General features: G+C 42.6%; 1 protein-coding gene across 1 annotated transcript in view; it reads right to left on the bottom strand.

Annotated features, from left to right (window-relative positions):
• Positions 1-16,368, bottom strand: part of sertad2b (SERTA domain containing 2b) — a 34,869-nt gene extending 18,501 nt beyond the window's left edge. Inside the window, exon 1 of the mRNA XM_088351293.1 lies at positions 16,238-16,368. The gene's annotated coding sequence lies outside the window, so the exon portion shown is untranslated. The remainder of the gene's footprint in view (positions 1-16,237) is intronic.
• Positions 16,369-17,014: the final 646 nt, after the last annotated feature.

Here is a 17,014-nt window from a genome sequence, read left to right as displayed (position 1 = left end):
GCATGAAGGGAGAACTCAAATGCGTTGACGATCCATAGGTTTTATTTAATAAAATAAAAGTCGCCCAATACTCCGGGGCAAAACAGAACAATACAGAGTTCCTCCGGCACGAACTCAACAGGACAAGGCATAACAGACTAAAACAGGACAAGGCATAACAGAACGGGATTGTGAATAATGAGTAATGAACCAGCCCCCGCCAAACCCAAAATCCAGCCTTAAATAGAACAGCAATCAGCTGATCTGCTTCAGCTTGAGTTCGGGGGCGTGGCATACTGGTCGTCATGGCGACCGTGACAGTTTGTCAAATAACTTGACAAAAAAAGAAAATTCCTATGAATCAATGGTAAACACCTGCACATGTCTAAGAAAAGTCTATTAAAAGGGCAAAACAGCTGTTTTTGTTGTTGAAAGGCACATGAGCTTTGGGAACAAAAAGTAAATGCAAATTACAGAACCCAAAGACACGATTTTCAATTTAAACAAGCAAAAAGTAACCACTATCACCCTCGCTCACTAACTCACTCACTCTTCTCTCTTTGATAACTTTGCATTACAAGGCAAAAATGTGAGCATGTCAATGAGGATCATGTTGAGGATGCTCTCAGTGATGACAGCTGCTTGCTGTGGCGTGCATGATGTCTCTTTCTTATAATGAAGCTTGTCATTGTTTGCAGTGAAATAATTAGATAAGAACGCATCGTGTGATAATTATTATGGCACAATTTACAAAGACACAATAATCACTCAAGATTTTGCCAGAAAAGTAAAACTTATTAATACCATTGTGTGCAAGTTGAGCTTTGTTATAGAGCACACTTTGTCATGATTGCTGATGCGAAGCACCTGTGCCCGCTCATTTGGCGCCGACTGCCGCGGGTTCTGATTGGCTCCCTGTCACTATTTTAACTCAGTCCTGTCAATCCCCATTTGTCAGTCCTTCTGCGAACCTCAGTTTACACTAGGCAAGCCTTTTTTTCGACCCTGACTCTAACCAGTTTTTTGCTCCTGTCCCCCGGCTTCGACCAGTTTTTGATCCTGATCACGTCTACTCTCCAGTCCCGGCTTTCGACCTTTTTTGTCATCGACCATGTCTACACTCCTTCCCTGGCTTACGACTCGCTTACGACCGACCACGTTTTTGCTCTCCTGTCCTGGCTACTGACCCGTTTTTCCATTCCCGACACCGCCATCGCTCGCCACGGAAGTCCCACTTCTGCGTTCAGAGCGACCTGCCTCCCGTGCCCAGCGATCACAGGATCGTGGGGGCAACTCTTTCCCTTCCTTCAATAAAACTGAGAGAAAGGTAACGCAAGTGGGTCCTGTCTCTGTTCTGGTCCTGACACATTTAAACACTGCTTAGGATTCTAAGTGTAATAAGGGTGGGCACTTAAAAGCATCGGTTTCAGCCTACTCCCTTTGGGTACGTGTTAATGATAATATGGTATTGTTCAGCTGATTATTTTTTCCTTGTTTTTTGGTGCAAATAATTTGTTGTTCCCTTTTTCTAAGTAGAGGTTGGTTCTCAATTATTCATTTAACTGAAATAAAAAGTATCTCACTCAAACACCCGCAGTCGTTAATAAGCTAGCAAGCAAGCGCTAGCATTAAGTGAACGAACAGAGATTAACATTACGTTTCGTCACTTAATCATTCAGACTTTGCCAGAAACTTAAAACGTGATGCTCATTGAGTAAAAGCGTTTTTTTTACGAAGCACAATTAAACACTGCTTATGATGATTTAACTCAAATGAAAAGAATCTCACATGCACACTCGCGCGGTCATTTATCAGCTGAAAAGCAAACATCAACATCAGCTAGCTACCAGAGTCAAAGACTACGTTTCCACTTAAAAACGCAAATAACAAACGAATTTAAAAAAAATAATGAAGAGGCTTGCTCCCTTCATCATCGTCGGTGACTCAATGTTTTGGTTTTGATTTCTGCCTCACCATCGTGGTGCTCCCAAGCCATTTCACTTTTGCAAAGCTTGAAAGTGATGCACTTTTTGTTTTATGAAGTGGGGAGTGATCCCACATTTTGCGGACTTCGGTTAAACTGTTTTCTCCGTGTCCTCATGTTTTATGAGTTGAGTTTATCGTAGCATTTGAAAAACTCCACCTGCCTGGGATGTACTGGGTGACACAACGAATCGATGAAGTAATTTCGATGGCAATGCTTTTATTCATCAATTTTAAACGATGAGTTGTTGCGGCTCTTACTCATATGAATTTGTGTTAAAATTTATGTTTTTTTTTTTTAATTAATTACAAATAAACACATCCTTAATGACTATGGTAATGAAACAAATGAAAAAAATATTAGATAATATAAAACATAGAGGGCAGCACGCCGGCGCAGTGGTTAGCGCATGTGCGGCACAGTTCTAAGGTCTTGGGAACCTCCTGTGTGGGTTCAAATCCAGCTACCGGACTTACTGCGCGGAGTTTGTATGTTCTCCCTGTGCTTGCGTGGGTTTCCTCCGGGGACTCCGGTTTCCTCCCACATTCCAAAGACATGCATTTCAGGTGGATTGGCCAGTCCAAATTGTCCCTAGGTGTGAATGTGCCAGCGAGTTGTCTGTCCCTGTGTGCCCTGCGATTGGCTGGCAACCAGTTCAGGGTGTCCCCTGCCCACTACCCGATGATTGCTGGGATGGGCTCCGGCACCCCCGCGACCCTACTGATGATAAGCGGTGCAGCTAATGAGATGAGATGAGATAAAAAATAGAATATTCTGCAGACACACGCTGTCTATAAAGTAGAGTACAAAGCATAAATGACAACAAATGATACCATTATTATTGCTTACATATTGATTGTCACCATTATCAATATCAATTACTGACCCCTGTGCACGAGTGTGTTCACATATCGGGGATTTTAGCTAGCACATATTTTTTTACCTTTCAGTCATTCAAACATATGCAACAATGCGACAGACAAATTCATTTTTTTAATGCATAAGTCAATCAATCAATTAATTGTTTCATACGTCTGCCAGTATGAGGTTTTGGACTCTATATACTGCAATACACCTCTAAGGCAAAATACACCTTGAATTGGTTGCCAGCCAATCATAGACAACATGTTATTTATACACAAAAAAAAAACATAAAATGAAATTCAAACCGATAAACCGAAACAAAGGTAAGAAAAGTTTCTAACTGTAAACTTTAGATGTCAGGACCAGAACGGAGACAGGACCCACTTGCCAGCGTTTCTATTAGTTTTATTGGGAAGAAGGGAAAGGATGGTAAACACGATCCGTAGATCGCTGGTTGCGGGGAGCAGGTTGATCAGACGCGGAATTGGTATTTCCGTGGCGAAGGATGGTGGTGTCAAGAGCGGAAACAAACAGATCAGTAGCCGGGACGGGGGAGCAAAATCGTAGTCGAGATCAGAAAAAGGGGTCGGAGCCGGGAAACGGACGGGAATCAGAACAGGAGAGAGTCAGGGTCGAAAAGCTTGCTTAGCGTAAGCTGAGGTTTGCAGACAGACTGACAACCAGAGATAGAAAGACAGGGGTTTAAAAAGTGACACGGAGACAATCAGCGTCCGAGGCAGTTGGCGCCTCCCATCAGTAATCATGACATTAGAAAATGATTTTTAAAAAATATATATAAAATTTATATTTTGTAACTATTGACCATTGAGTACGATTTTTTTTCCAAGATGGCGGCGCGCCCGTGCGCTGCGGCTTTGCTTGTCTCTTCTATTCTATTCTATTTTCTTCAAATGTATGGGGTAGGCTTTCTTTTTCAGCTTATTCCCTTTGGGCACAAGTTTATGTATGTATAATACATGAATCAGTAAGTTGTAGGTACTTGTTTTTTTTTTTCAAGTCAAGTCAAGTCAACTTTTATTTGTATAGCCCTTAATCACAAAGAGTCTCAAAGGGCTGCACAGGCTTTACGTGTGTTTGAAAGGACAGATCGGGTTCAAGAGAACAAGTCACAGCATTTAAATGGACCAATAACTAACATTTTGGTCTTTTCAGAGTTAAGGCGCAAGAAGTTGAGTGACATCCACTCTTTTATCTCAGTGAGGCAGGCCTCCAAATTTCCACAATTTAGTGTGGCAGATTCCTCCATCTGAAGATATAGTTGAGTGTCATCTGCGTAGCAATGGAAACTGATATTATACTTGCGAATAATATCACCTAATGGAAGCATGTAAATGCTGAAAAGAAGCGGGCCAAGTACTGAACCCTGCGGAACACCACAGGTAACAACACTAAAGGGCTCAGATGTCATTGCACCATATTTAACACAGTGCGTCCTATCTGAGAGGTAGGATCTGAACCATAAGAGGACGGTTCCTGAGAGACCAATCCATTTTTCCAACCGTTCTAGTAAGATATTATGGTCCACAGTGTCAAAAGCAGCACTAAGGTCCAGCAGCAGCAAAAGTGATGAAGCGCCGGAGTCCATTGCCAGTAGAAGATCATTGGCTATCTTAATCAGGGCTGTCTCAGTAGAGTGGTTATTCTCAAATGTCATTGTCACTATAAATTTAAAAAAAAAGGAATTTGTATTGGGTCTGAACCAGCCATGGTTACCCTTGTGGAAACCATTGAAAATAGCAAGATAATGCCTGTCAGTTTCAATCCTATAATGAAAAGCCTCAACAACTGGGCACCAAGTTCAAACAACAAAGTGGTCAGCTTCAATTTATAAAGACAAAATCAAAGTAAAAACAAGTCATGCCAGGGAATCAATGTTTAATATCACACATTGACATTCTATACACTTAAGCGTTTGCCATGGAAGACGGCGTTTGAATGTGCTTTGCAGTAGTGCAGGGCAAGTGGATGGACTGCGCAGTGATATTATGATCCTGAAACCGGATACCCTGGTTTCCATGCCTGTGCTACACATCCACCCCTCCCCCTTGCAAGTGCAGGGCTATTTCAGGTTCTGGATGCACAAAGTAAAGAGATTCTAACTCAAACACTAGAGGTGGTACTGTGGGTGAATGTAGCATAACACAGAACAGATTCAATGGCACGTGTTAAGTCATGACTCTCCTTATACTGTACAGCTTTGCTGTCAGAAACTCAACACATGACCGCAAACCTGCGCAAAGTGGTCCCAGAAAACACATTCCAGACCAAACCAGAGTTGTCTTCTGACCTATCCTGCTCCAACTATCCTGTTTAAATATGACTTTGGAATTCGACCAGGATCATCGATCCATTTTCCGAATTCATCCTATGCGTGGCCCATCCAGTCTGTCATCCCAAGGGGGCAGCATACAAAGTGAACCAATATAAAACGTCATTGTACAAGAGAGTCAATCATAAAGTTGTGTTCTGTATTAAAATGAGGTCTGTGACTGTCAGGACCAGAACGGAAACAGGACCCACCCACGTAACCTTTCTCACAGTTTTATTGGGAAGAATCGCTAGTCGCGGGGAGCAGGTCGCTCTGAACGCAGGAGTGGGACTTCCGTGGCGAGCGATGGAGGTGTCGGGAAAGGAAAAAAACGGGTCAGTAGCCAGGATAGAAGAGCAAAAAACGGGATCGGGATCGGAAAGAAGTTGAAAGCCAGGAGAGGAGAATAGACGTGGTCGAGATCAAGAACGGATCGTTATTCGAGACGGGAGAAGAGACGTGGTCGAGATCAAAACAGGTCGTAACGGGTGACAAACAGGAGCAAAAAAACAAGGCATGTGAGAAAGGGCTTGCCGTGTAAAAACAGTGATTCGCAGACGGACCAACAAAAGGGGACTGACAGGACCGAGTTTAAATACTGACAGGGAGCCAATCTATCAACAAGCGGCAGCTGGCGCCACATGGGCGGGGCCAGTTGGGCGCCATGGCAACCGTGACACACGGGCGGGGCCAATTGGGTGACATGGCAACCGTGACAGTGACTAACGTTTAGTTTAATAATTGATAAATCGGTCCATTATTCTTTCGATTAATCGATGAATGGGATATTTTAAAAACACATTTTAAATTTCCTCCTACATCCAAATATTGAAGTTTTGGACAGATAGAAAAAATAGTAGGGCAGCACGGCGGCGCAGTGGTTAGCGCGTGTGCGGCACAGTTCTGAGGTCGTGGGAACCTCCTGCGTGGGTTCAAATCCAGCTCGCGGCCTTACTGTGCAGAGTTTGTATGTTCTCCCCGTGCTTGCGTGGGTTTCCTCCGGGCACTCCGGTTTCCTCCCACATTCCAAAGACATGCATTTCAGGTGGATTGGCCGGTCCAAATTGTCCCTAGGTGTGACTGAGTGAGTGAGTTGTCTGTCCCAGTGTGCCCTGCGATTGGCCGGCAACCAGTTCAGGGTGTCCCCTGCCCACTGCCCGATGATTGCTGGGATGGGCTCCAGCACCCCTGCGACCCGACTGAGGATAAGCGGTGCAGCTGATGAGATGAGATGAGAAAAAATAGTACACAACACAGCAGATTATTCTATAGCATAAAACGATAAAAACCCAAGTGTTAGACAAATAACAATAATACAAACTATTTTCCTACCACCTTATCCAAATATCTTATTTATTTAATTGTGGTTAAGCACAAGTTATGTTTAACATTTTTTATACAAAAGCTATGAATATTCAAACTGATTTAGAAACTGCTTTATGTTTTATAAGCGTTTTACATCAATGATATTTAGAATAAAACGTTCTCTTCTAAAACCTTTTACGAGTTTTTATTTTGTTAAACATCAATTAAAATCCTAATTGCTTGGATTGAGATGAATAAATTCAGTTGTTTTTTTGTTTATCTTCCCTCTTAGGCCGTTTATTTTCAATTCTGTGTTAGGATCAGGCTAAGATTTCACTGAGATTATTTTAAATAGATGTGTTTAGTGTTTAGTCATGTTTAGTCTGACGGTAAACTTCATTTGAGAGAGGTAATAAAAATATGTAAGCAAGCACTTAAATTATTTTATGAAGAACTACAGTAGTCAAAAACATAGAGCACACATAAGGTATCATAAATTAAAGCTTAAAATTCAGAATCCATCAAGCAGGTGTCCCATATCTCAAAACCTGGGTTCAGCTGGTGACCGAATTTGTATTCAGGACCTCAATAAACAAGTATATCCCACTAAAACGATGTTAAACCAGACTTTACCAGGACCAATATTTTGTTCTTTGTTTAATCTGTGCTTGTTTGCCATGTACATAAGCTAGTGTTTTTTTCATCTTTACCTCATTTTATCATTCGCATGACAGAAAATCAGCTGGGTATCAGACACCGCATTTACACATTACATGTTGCATAATAACAGGTTTGGTTACAAAGCGCTACAGTTTACACAAGTCATTCTGCAGAATCCCATTCACGTGGAGACTGGGGCCAGTGACGGAAACATGTGTGAACGTAAAATAGATTCTCCTACAATAACATGAACAATACATGCAAAAACATCCACCTTTCGGTCTGAATCAGGGTTTTGAACTTCCTGACCACATCCTGAATCCTGTCACGGTTGCCATGGCGCTCAATTGGCCCCGCCCGTGTGTCACGGTTGCCATGGCGCCCAATTGGCCCCGCCCGGGTGGCGCCAGCTGGAGCTAGTTGACAGATTGGCTCCCTGTCAGTATTTAAACTCTGTCCAGTCAGTCCCCTTTTGTCGGTCTGTCTGCGAATCTCCGTTTTTACATGGCAAGACCTTTTTCGCCTGTCCTGTGTTTTTGCTCTTGTTTGTCTCCCGCTACGATCTGTTTGATCTCGACCACGTGTACTTCCCTCTCCTGGTTTTCGACTTTATTCCGTTCCCGACACCGCCTTTTTCGACCGTGACTCCCACCAGTTTTTTGCTCCCGTCTGTCCCCCGGCTTCGACCCGTTTTTGATCCTGACCACGTCTACTCTCCTGTCCCGGCTTTCGACCTCTTTTGTCCCCCACCACGTCTACTCTCCTTTACCGACCCGTTTTTCCGTTCCCGACACCGCCATCGCTCGCCACGGAAGATCTACTCCTGCGTTCAGAGCGACCGGCTTCCCGCGTCCAGCAATCACCGGATTGTAGTTGCAACCTTTTCTCTTTCTTCCAATAAAACGCAACGCAAGTGGGTCCTATGTTTTTGCTCTTGTTTTTCTCCTGCTACGATCTGTTTGATCTCGACCACGTCTACTCTCCTCTCCTGGTTTTCGACTTTTTTCCGTTCCCGACACTGCCATCGCCCGCCACGAAAGTCCCACTTCCGCGTCTGAACAACCTACTCCCCGCGACCAGCGATCCCCGGATCGTATGTGCGCTCCTTCCCTTCTCCCCAATAAAACTGTGAGTAACGTTGCCTGTTCTGGTCCTGCCACCCTACCAAGAATTAATGAATATTCCCACGTAACAACCATTCAAAATCTATGAATATATATCCAGGGTTGGGTAGGGTTACTTTAACCGGATTACTTTCAATTACTTTTGGATTACTCCAATACCAAATATGCTAATAAAAGACAAAAGAAACTAAATATGAATAAACTGACTAAATTTTGTGCAGGCTTGGGGAGTAACGAAATACATGGAAGGGCAAAAATGATGTTGGATTTATTTTCATATTGTTTCTGTCGCATTTTATGTTAGTTTTGACGGAGATCAAAGAGATCAAAGCCAGGAGAGAAAGCTTACCACGTGTTGTGAGTCATCATTTTATTCATATTCAGTTTCTTTTGTCTTTTATTAGCATATTTGGTATTGGAGTCATCCAAAAGTCATTGAAAGCAATCCAGTTAAAGTAACCCTACCCAACCCTGTATATATCTATATATCTATATATCTATAATGACTCATGTCCAAAAAAAACAAAAGCACCTGGAGCACCTTAGAACTACATCAACACCGAACAATGAAAACTGTTTTAGAAAATGACGCTCATTTGCAATAATTGCATCCACCAGCACATTACAGTTCCCTTCTTTAAACACACAAATATGAACATAAAGAAGAAAAAGTGTTGAGCAGATTTAGGTCAGCAGACGTGTCTGCATGCTGTGGAGCACTCCTCTTCTTTGCTAGCCTCTGGTGGGATAAAACACAGCTTGACACTTACAGCAGCAGCTCCAGGAACTACCGAAATCTACCACCTCAATCTGTCTGACTCCCGAATGCAGTATATACGACGGTAGATTCTTCACATGGCAGTACACCTGTTTCCAGTAGTGCGATATAGTGCATTTATGACTTCAAAATCTACAATAATTCTGCAGTATATTATGTTCTTATCGCTGGAGGATGAAGGCCTTAGTATTGAGACCTACCAGCTAAATACCTGCTGCATACCTTTTTTGAGCCAAGGCACATTTTTTCTCATTCAAAAAATCCCAAGGCACACATCCATTGTCTGCACCGCTTATCTTCAGTAGGGTCGCAGGGGTGCTGGAGCCAATCCCAGCAATCTCCGGGCAGTGGGCAGGGGACACCCTGAATTGGTTGCCAGCCAGATGCAGGGCAACTCACTCGCTCATTCACACCTAGGGACAATTAGGACTGGCCAATTAACCTGACATGCATGTTTTTGGAATGTGGGAAGAAACCGGAGTGCCCAGGGGAAACCCACGCAAGCACGGGGAGAACATGCAAACTCCACACAGGAGTTTTGATCTCACGACCTCAGAACTGTGCTGCACACGCGCTAACCACTGCTCCGCCGTGCTGCCCCCAAGGCACACAGTCCTTGTTTAAAAAATGAATCCCGGAACTACTTTCATGTTATTGTTATTTTTGTTTTTTTAGTTCAAATAATGACATTGCTTAAAATTCTAACTTTTTTTGTAATTAAGAAAATTATCAAAATTATGGCCAAGAGTTTGACTTTATTTTATTTTACTACAGTGGTCCCTCTGTCACGGTCGCCTTGGTGACCAGTCTGCCCCGCCCCCTGGGCAACAGCTGAAAGCAGTTCCACTAATGGTGGATCTGTATTTAAGGCTGCATGGTGGGCTCTGCGGTTGCGGGTTCGTTACTACTCTTATACACAATCCCGGTCTGTTATGCTTGTCCTGTTTTAGTCTGTTATGCCTTGTCATGTTTTAGTCTGTTATGCCTTGTCCTGTTGAGTTCGTGCCGGAGGAACTCTGTATTGTTCTGTTTTGCCTCGGAGTATTGGGCGACTTTTATTTTATTAAATAAAACCTATGGATCGTCAACGCATTTGAGTTCTCCCTTCATGCCTCCTGCCTCCGTTCTGGTCCGGTCACCTTCCACGCCACCACGCCTCGTGACAGAACGAACCCGCCAACAATTGAACTCAGCGAACGATCCCAGCGCGACTTGGGGAGAGCTGGAGTGCGCAGTTTGGCAGGCGCCTACTGAGTTGGCCTTCCCTGCCCGTTCGAACCACGGCCCCGCCCGTCGTGGCCCTTGCTGTGCCTCGAATGGGGTCCCAGGAAGAATTGACGCCTGCCTGCCCGACTCCCGTGCCGATTGCCTGCTATTCCCTCTCCCCTGCGTGCAAGTCCGACTCCGACTCCCAAGCCTGCCTGTTCGACTCCCAAGCCTGCCTGTTCGACTCCCAAGCCTGCCTGTTCGACTCCCAAGCCTGCCTGTTCGACTCCCAAGCCTGCCTGTTCGACTCCCAAGCCTGTCTGTTCGACTCCCAAGCCTGCCTGTTCGACTCCCAAGCCTGCCTGTTCGACTCCCAAGCCTGCCTGTTCGACTCCCAAGCCTGCCTGTTCGACTCCCATGCCTGCCTGTTCGACTCCCATGCCTGCCTGTTCGACTCCCATGCCTGCCTGTTCGACTCCCATGCCTGCCTGTTCGACTCCCATGCCTGCCTGTTCGACTCCCATGCCTGCCTGTTCGACTCCCATGCCTGCCTGTTCGACTCCCATGCCTGCCTGTTCGACTCCCATGCCTGCCTGTTCGACTCCCATGCCTGCCTGTTCGACTCCCATGCCTGCCTGTTCGACTCCCATGCCTGCCTGTTCGACTCCCAGTACTGATTTTGTTCAGTCTTTCCTGTCCTGTCTTGTCTGTTCTGAATCTGTTCCCCCCTGAGTCTGACTCTTCTGAATCTGATCCCCCCCTGAGTGCGACTCTTCTGCATCGGCCTGACCTGAGTGCGACTCTTCTGCATCTGAACCCCCTGAGTGCGACTCTTCTGCATCTGAACCCCCTGAGTGCGACTCTTCTGCATCTGAACCCCCTGAGTGCGACTCTTCTGCATCGGCCTGACCTGAGTGCGACTCTTCTGTAGAGGCCTGTCCTGTTTACCTGTTCTGATTCTGCCCTGATTTTGCCTGTCCTGTTCTCGTCGGTTCTGCCTGTCTGTTATCCCCTGTCCAGCTTGCCCGCCGGACCCCCCCCTGCCGAGCGCCGATTCCGATCCGCCCGACGCAGATGGCGCCTGCGTGTTCGGAGGAGGGAGCGGGGTTGCCCCAATCGTGAGCGTCGAACCATTCCGGGGCGTGAGGTTGTAATTTTGTCTTTTTTGGGACCTCGGGAGCTGTCCCTTAAGAGGGGGGCTCTGTCACGGTCGCCTTGGTGACCAGTCTGCCCCGCCCCCTGGGCAACAGCTGAAAGCAGTTCCACTAATGGTGGATCTGTATTTAAGGCTGCATGGTGGGCTCTGCGGTTGCGGGTTCGTTACTACTCTTATACACAATCCCGGTCTGTTATGCTTGTCCTGTTTTAGTCTGTTATGCCTTGTCATGTTTTAGTCTGTTATGCCTTGTCCTGTTGAGTTCGTGCCGGAGGAACTCTGTATTGTTCTGTTTTGCCTCGGAGTATTGGGCGACTTTTATTTTATTAAATAAAACCTATGGATCGTCAACGCATTTGAGTTCTCCCTTCATGCCTCCTGCCTCCGTTCTGGTCCGGTCACCTTCCACGCCACCACGCCTCGTGACACCCTCTACCTACGAATGTCTCTACGTACGAAGGTTTTACATTACCGAGTAAAAATATTGCTTCTAATTACAAAGGCGTTTCAGGATACGAAGTTAGAAATACAGTACAATATGCGCTGCTATTAGCCGCGCCCAGACGTTCCCAAACGTAAACAAACTGGATATGCGTGCTCCCAGCATGCTCTTCGTGTCACAGCCACAGTTCAGAGTTCAGAGACAACAGGGAGAGGTTCCAGTAAGGTGACAGGGAGGAGGATGACCCGTCATTCTATCAGCCCAAATTAAAGACATTTTAGCAAAATTCCACAATGTTTGGAATTTGTGTTAAAAGTCAGGCCATCGCTACGTCTGCCTCACACATTTTCGACGGATTGTCAAAAGCCAGCAAAAGCTGACGTCATTGGATCAGTTTTCAAGAAACGCGAGGCAAAAAAGTAAATAAATATTTTCATTTTTTTCCTTTATTCTTTGTTTTTACTATATGAGCCTCTTGTTTTATGTTTAATTTGCGGTAGTCAAATTCTAACATGTATTTTTTTCATATTCTGATGCTCTTTTATAATTGAAAAAAAAGAATATCTTAGAGTGGCGGAAAAAAGCGTTCCGACCATTTTCTCAACCGCATCAAGCTTTCTTATTCCACTTTTGTTTCAAAAGAAACGGATTGCCTCTTCTTTACGCTTAGTGAATGGATGAACGAGATATTAAACAATAAATATGAAAGGGAGTTTCTGTGTCTTGTTTCAGATTGATCATGATGTATTTGTGATGAGTATAATTTTATATGAATCCCAGGAGTATAAGCTTTCTAATGATAAGTGGCATGACGTAATTCAGTGACTGGTGATAACGTACGGACACCGTGTCTGTACATGTCAGAGACATGTATCTGCTTCTCAACAGTTAAGGGGTTAATGAAGTTTGACTGACATATCTGATTGTTTTGTTGGCGTTCTTACTGTAGCTCCTTATAGTCCGGTGTGCCTTATGTATGGAAAATATATGACAAAAGACTATTTTTGGGGGGTGCGCCTTATAATCCGATGCGGCTCGTAGTACAGTAAATACGGTATTAATATTGTTTTTTTTATTGTTTTTCTATTAATGTTATTATTATTATTATTTCGTGGTAAAGTAGTTTTATGGGGGCAGCTTATATCCAATGTAGGCTTTTATGTGATTATGTACAATATTTAATTATTTTTTGCCTCTAAAAAGTAGAAAGCACTAAATTATACGCAATATGAAAAGAAATGCAGCACGGGGGCGCAGTGGTTAGCGCATGTGCGGCACAGTTCATGTCATGGGAACCTTCTGCGTGGGTTCAAATCCAGCTCCAGACTTCCTGTGCGGAGTTTGTATGTTCTCCCCGCGCTTGCGTGGGTTTCCTCCGGGCACTCCCACATTCCAAAAAACATGCATTTTCAGGTGAATTGGCCGGTCCGAAATTGTCCCTAGGTGTGAATGAGCAAGTGAGTTGTCTGTCCCCATGTGCCCTGTGATTGGCTGGCAACCAGTTCAGGGTGTCCCCTGCCCACTGCCCGGAGATGGATGGGATGGGCTCCAGCCCCCCGCGACCCTAATGAGGATAAGTGGTACAGCTGATGTGATGAGATGAAAAGAAATGTGCATTGGTTCAGAAAAAGGTTGAGAAACACTGTTTTAAAAAATCAAGCGTAGGAATACACTTGACAAGCAAAAGCTGACGTCATTGGATCAGTTTTCAAGAAACGCAAGGCAAAAAGGTAAATTAATATTTTTATTTTTTCCTTTATTCTTTGTTTGAATACGGTATTAATATTATTTTTTTATAGTTTTTTTATTAATGTTATTCACTTGACAATCAACGGTTATTACATACCTTACAAACAATTAGTGAATAGTAGTAGCACACACTTGTATTACCGTAGTTGTGTTTTTGTAGTATTTCTGTAGTAGGATTCTTGTAGAATTTTTGTACTATTTCCGGAACACCTCCTGGTGTATTAAGATCTTTGAAGGACTTTGAAGTATTCTTGTAGTATTTCTGCAGTAGTATTTTTGTCGTAGGATTCTTTTTCTATTTCTGTAGTATTTTTGTAGTATTACTGTAGCCGTGTTTTTGTAGTATTTCTGTAGTATGATTCTTTTAGCAAGTTTGTACTATTTCTGTAATACCTCCTGGTGTATTAAGATCTTTGAAAGACTTCTAAGTATTCTTGTAGTACTTCTGCAGTAGTATTTTGGAAGTGATTTTGTAGTATTTCTGCAGTAGTAATTTTCTAGTAGGATTTTTGGTCTATTTTGTTGTATTTTTGCTGTAGTTGTTTTTTAGTATTTCTTTAGTAGGATTTTTGTATTATTTTTCTGATATTTTCATTATTGTTTCTTTTAGTATTTCTGCAGTAGTATTTTAGTATTATTTCCATCGTTTTTTGTAGTATTTTTTGTTGTATTCTTGGACCATTCTTGTAGTTGTATTTTTTGCAGTATTTGCGTCATAAAGATGCTGAAACAATTGTTTGGGTGGTTTGCTTTATCAATAAACCAGTTTTGACAAATGAATGTTGTTTTTCTCAACCTAGTTTGTCTTGAAGAGAGTAAATAGGCGCTGAGTTGTGTTTGTAAGGTTTATTATCGCGTAATAGGGGGAACTGCAATCTTTATTAATGGATACATTAGAATATTCTTGTAGTCTTTCTGTAGTAGGATTCTTGTAGTATGTTTGTACTGTTTCCGTAACACCTCCTGGTGTATTCCTGTAGTATTTCTGCAGCAGTATTTTGGAAATGTTTTAGCAGTATTTCTGCAGTAGTATTTTTGTAGTAGATTTTTTGGTCTATTTCTGTAGTATTTTTTTTCATATTTTTGTAGTATTACTTTAGTTGCATTTTCTGAAGTTGGAGTTTTGTATTATTCTTTTAAGGATTTATGTTGTATACTTAGAGCATTCCAGTAGTTGTATTTTTGTAGTATTTGTGTCGTAAAGGAGTAAGAAAGATGCTGAAAGAATTGTTTGTGTGGTGTACTTTACAAATAAACTTGTATTGACAAATGAACTTTATTTCATTTTTTTCTACACAGTCTGTCTTAAAGTGAGTAAATAGGCGCTGAGTTGTGTTTGTAAGGTTTATTATCGCGTAATAGGGGGAATAGCAATTATTATTAATGGAGACATTAGAATATTCTTGTAGTATTTCTGTAGTAGGATTCTTGTAGTATTTCTGTCCTATTTCCATGAGACCTCCTGGTGTATTCATGTAGTATTTCTGCAGTCATATTTTTGTAGTAGAATCTTTGGTCCTTTTTGTACTATTTTTGTAGTATTTTTGTAGCATTACTTTAGTTGTAGTCTTATTTCTGAAGTTACCAGAGTTTTGTATTATTTCTTTAAAGATTTATGTTGTATACTTAGAGCATTCCAGTAGTTGTATTTTTGTAGTATTTGCGTCGTAAAGGAGTAAGAAAGATGCTGAAAGAATTGTTTGTGTGGTGTACTTTACGAATAAACTTGTATTGACAAATGAACTTTATTTCATTTTTTTTCTACACAGTCTGTCTTAAAGTGAGTAAATAGGCGCCGAGTTGTGTTTTTAATGGAGAAGTTAGAATATTCTTCTAGTCGGATTCTTGTAGTATTGTTGTACTCTTTCCGTAACACCTCCTGGTGTATTCCTGTAGTATTTCCGCAGTAGTATTTTGGAAGTGTTTTTGTAGTATTTATGCAGTAGTATTTTGGAAGTGTTTATTATCGCGTAATAAGGGCAATTGCAATCATTAATCGGGGAAGCAAGTGCCTGGGGTTGACAGGTATGCATACACATAGTAATAGAGTACACTTCTGTTACGGAACGTGAGCTGTCGCACTCTAGCGACATGCCTTCGATCTTAAATTGACCTCGCCAGCTGAAAATGAAGCTTTGGTGGTTTAGTGAGCTTTCTATACTAAGTACTGTATACATTAGACACAATCTATATGATAACACAGTAATTAAATGGAAATCGTGTTTTATAACAATCTTTCCATATTGCATGTTATAAAACACCCTCCCCACCACACAACATTTCAATTCACTGTCCCTTTGAAAAAACACGTAACAGTTAACGCAGTCTAAGCTCTGGGGACGAGTTAAAATCGATAACGCGTTGAAGTCAAACTATGCGTTAACGGGAAAAGTGAACTTTTCTCGACTGAATATGAAAAACTAAAAAAGCGGGTGTCTTTGCTGTTTTTTAAAATGTATAAGTCAGGAACGGGGGAATATAAACCATAAACATTTATTAAGATAAGTTTCATTTTTTTAATGAGTTATAACGAACACGAAAGCATTCCTGTGTCTCTCGTTCCGTACAAATACTGTACGGCGTGTACTGTTACGTCGCTGTACAGTCCGACTAATTATCTCGTAGAGTCATTTTCAATATGAAGAGTTAGAAAGTACTTACCAGGTTCAGGTCCACCGCGGTATGGAAGAGAAACATTAGGGTATTTAAAGAGTCCGCTCGACAGGAGGAAAAATACAAGGCGTCCTCGCCACTGGAGACTCTGTCACACAATGGCGCTGATAGGAGCGAGTTAACTGCTTGGCGAGTAGGAACGCCGGTGCCTTCACGGACCATCGGACAAATGGGAGTTTAAAAAAAAACATCGCGATGTTTGAAGATAAAGTGAAAAAGGGGGACACAAATTTGCAGTTTAAAAAGACGTATGTAAATCTACAAAAATGACAAACACATGAGGGTAAACCCAATGAATAGTACAAATGTTCAAAAGGGCACGCAAACAGATTTTGTCGCTGTAGTCCGTGTTCACGCATGGACCCTTTAAGATTGGGCGTGTCGCAATGGAAAGGGGAGGAGACAAATGCGGAAGTTTTGAGCGTTAAAGTCAGTCTGTGCGTGCGCGTGCAAACGGTGTGAGTTACGACCAACAGTAGCTCTTGTGTGACTGTTTATACCGCTTGTTATTTGTTATTAAATTGTCGAAAATACTTAATTAGCGACTGAGTGCATCATTGATCACATCGAGGGACATTACAATATTGTTCAGTGTACATTGTTTTGTACAGCAGTGGTTTTCTGTACCATACCTGTCAACCTGTACGTTTTTGCCGTACAAAGTACATTTATTATGCATTTTAAGATGTGTACGACGTACAAGAAAATCTGTATGGAAAAACGCAAATTTGTCAATTATGGGTACCATCTGGTACACACCGACTA

Source organism: Urocampus carinirostris, chromosome 13, assembly GCF_059441175.1.
Source record: "Urocampus carinirostris isolate Australia breed hairy pipefish chromosome 13, RoL_Ucar_1.0, whole genome shotgun sequence".
Lineage (NCBI taxonomy): Eukaryota > Metazoa > Chordata > Actinopteri > Syngnathiformes > Syngnathidae > Urocampus > Urocampus carinirostris.
The sequence above is the reverse complement of the archived record's forward strand: the minus strand, read 5'-3'. Positions and strand labels throughout refer to the sequence as shown.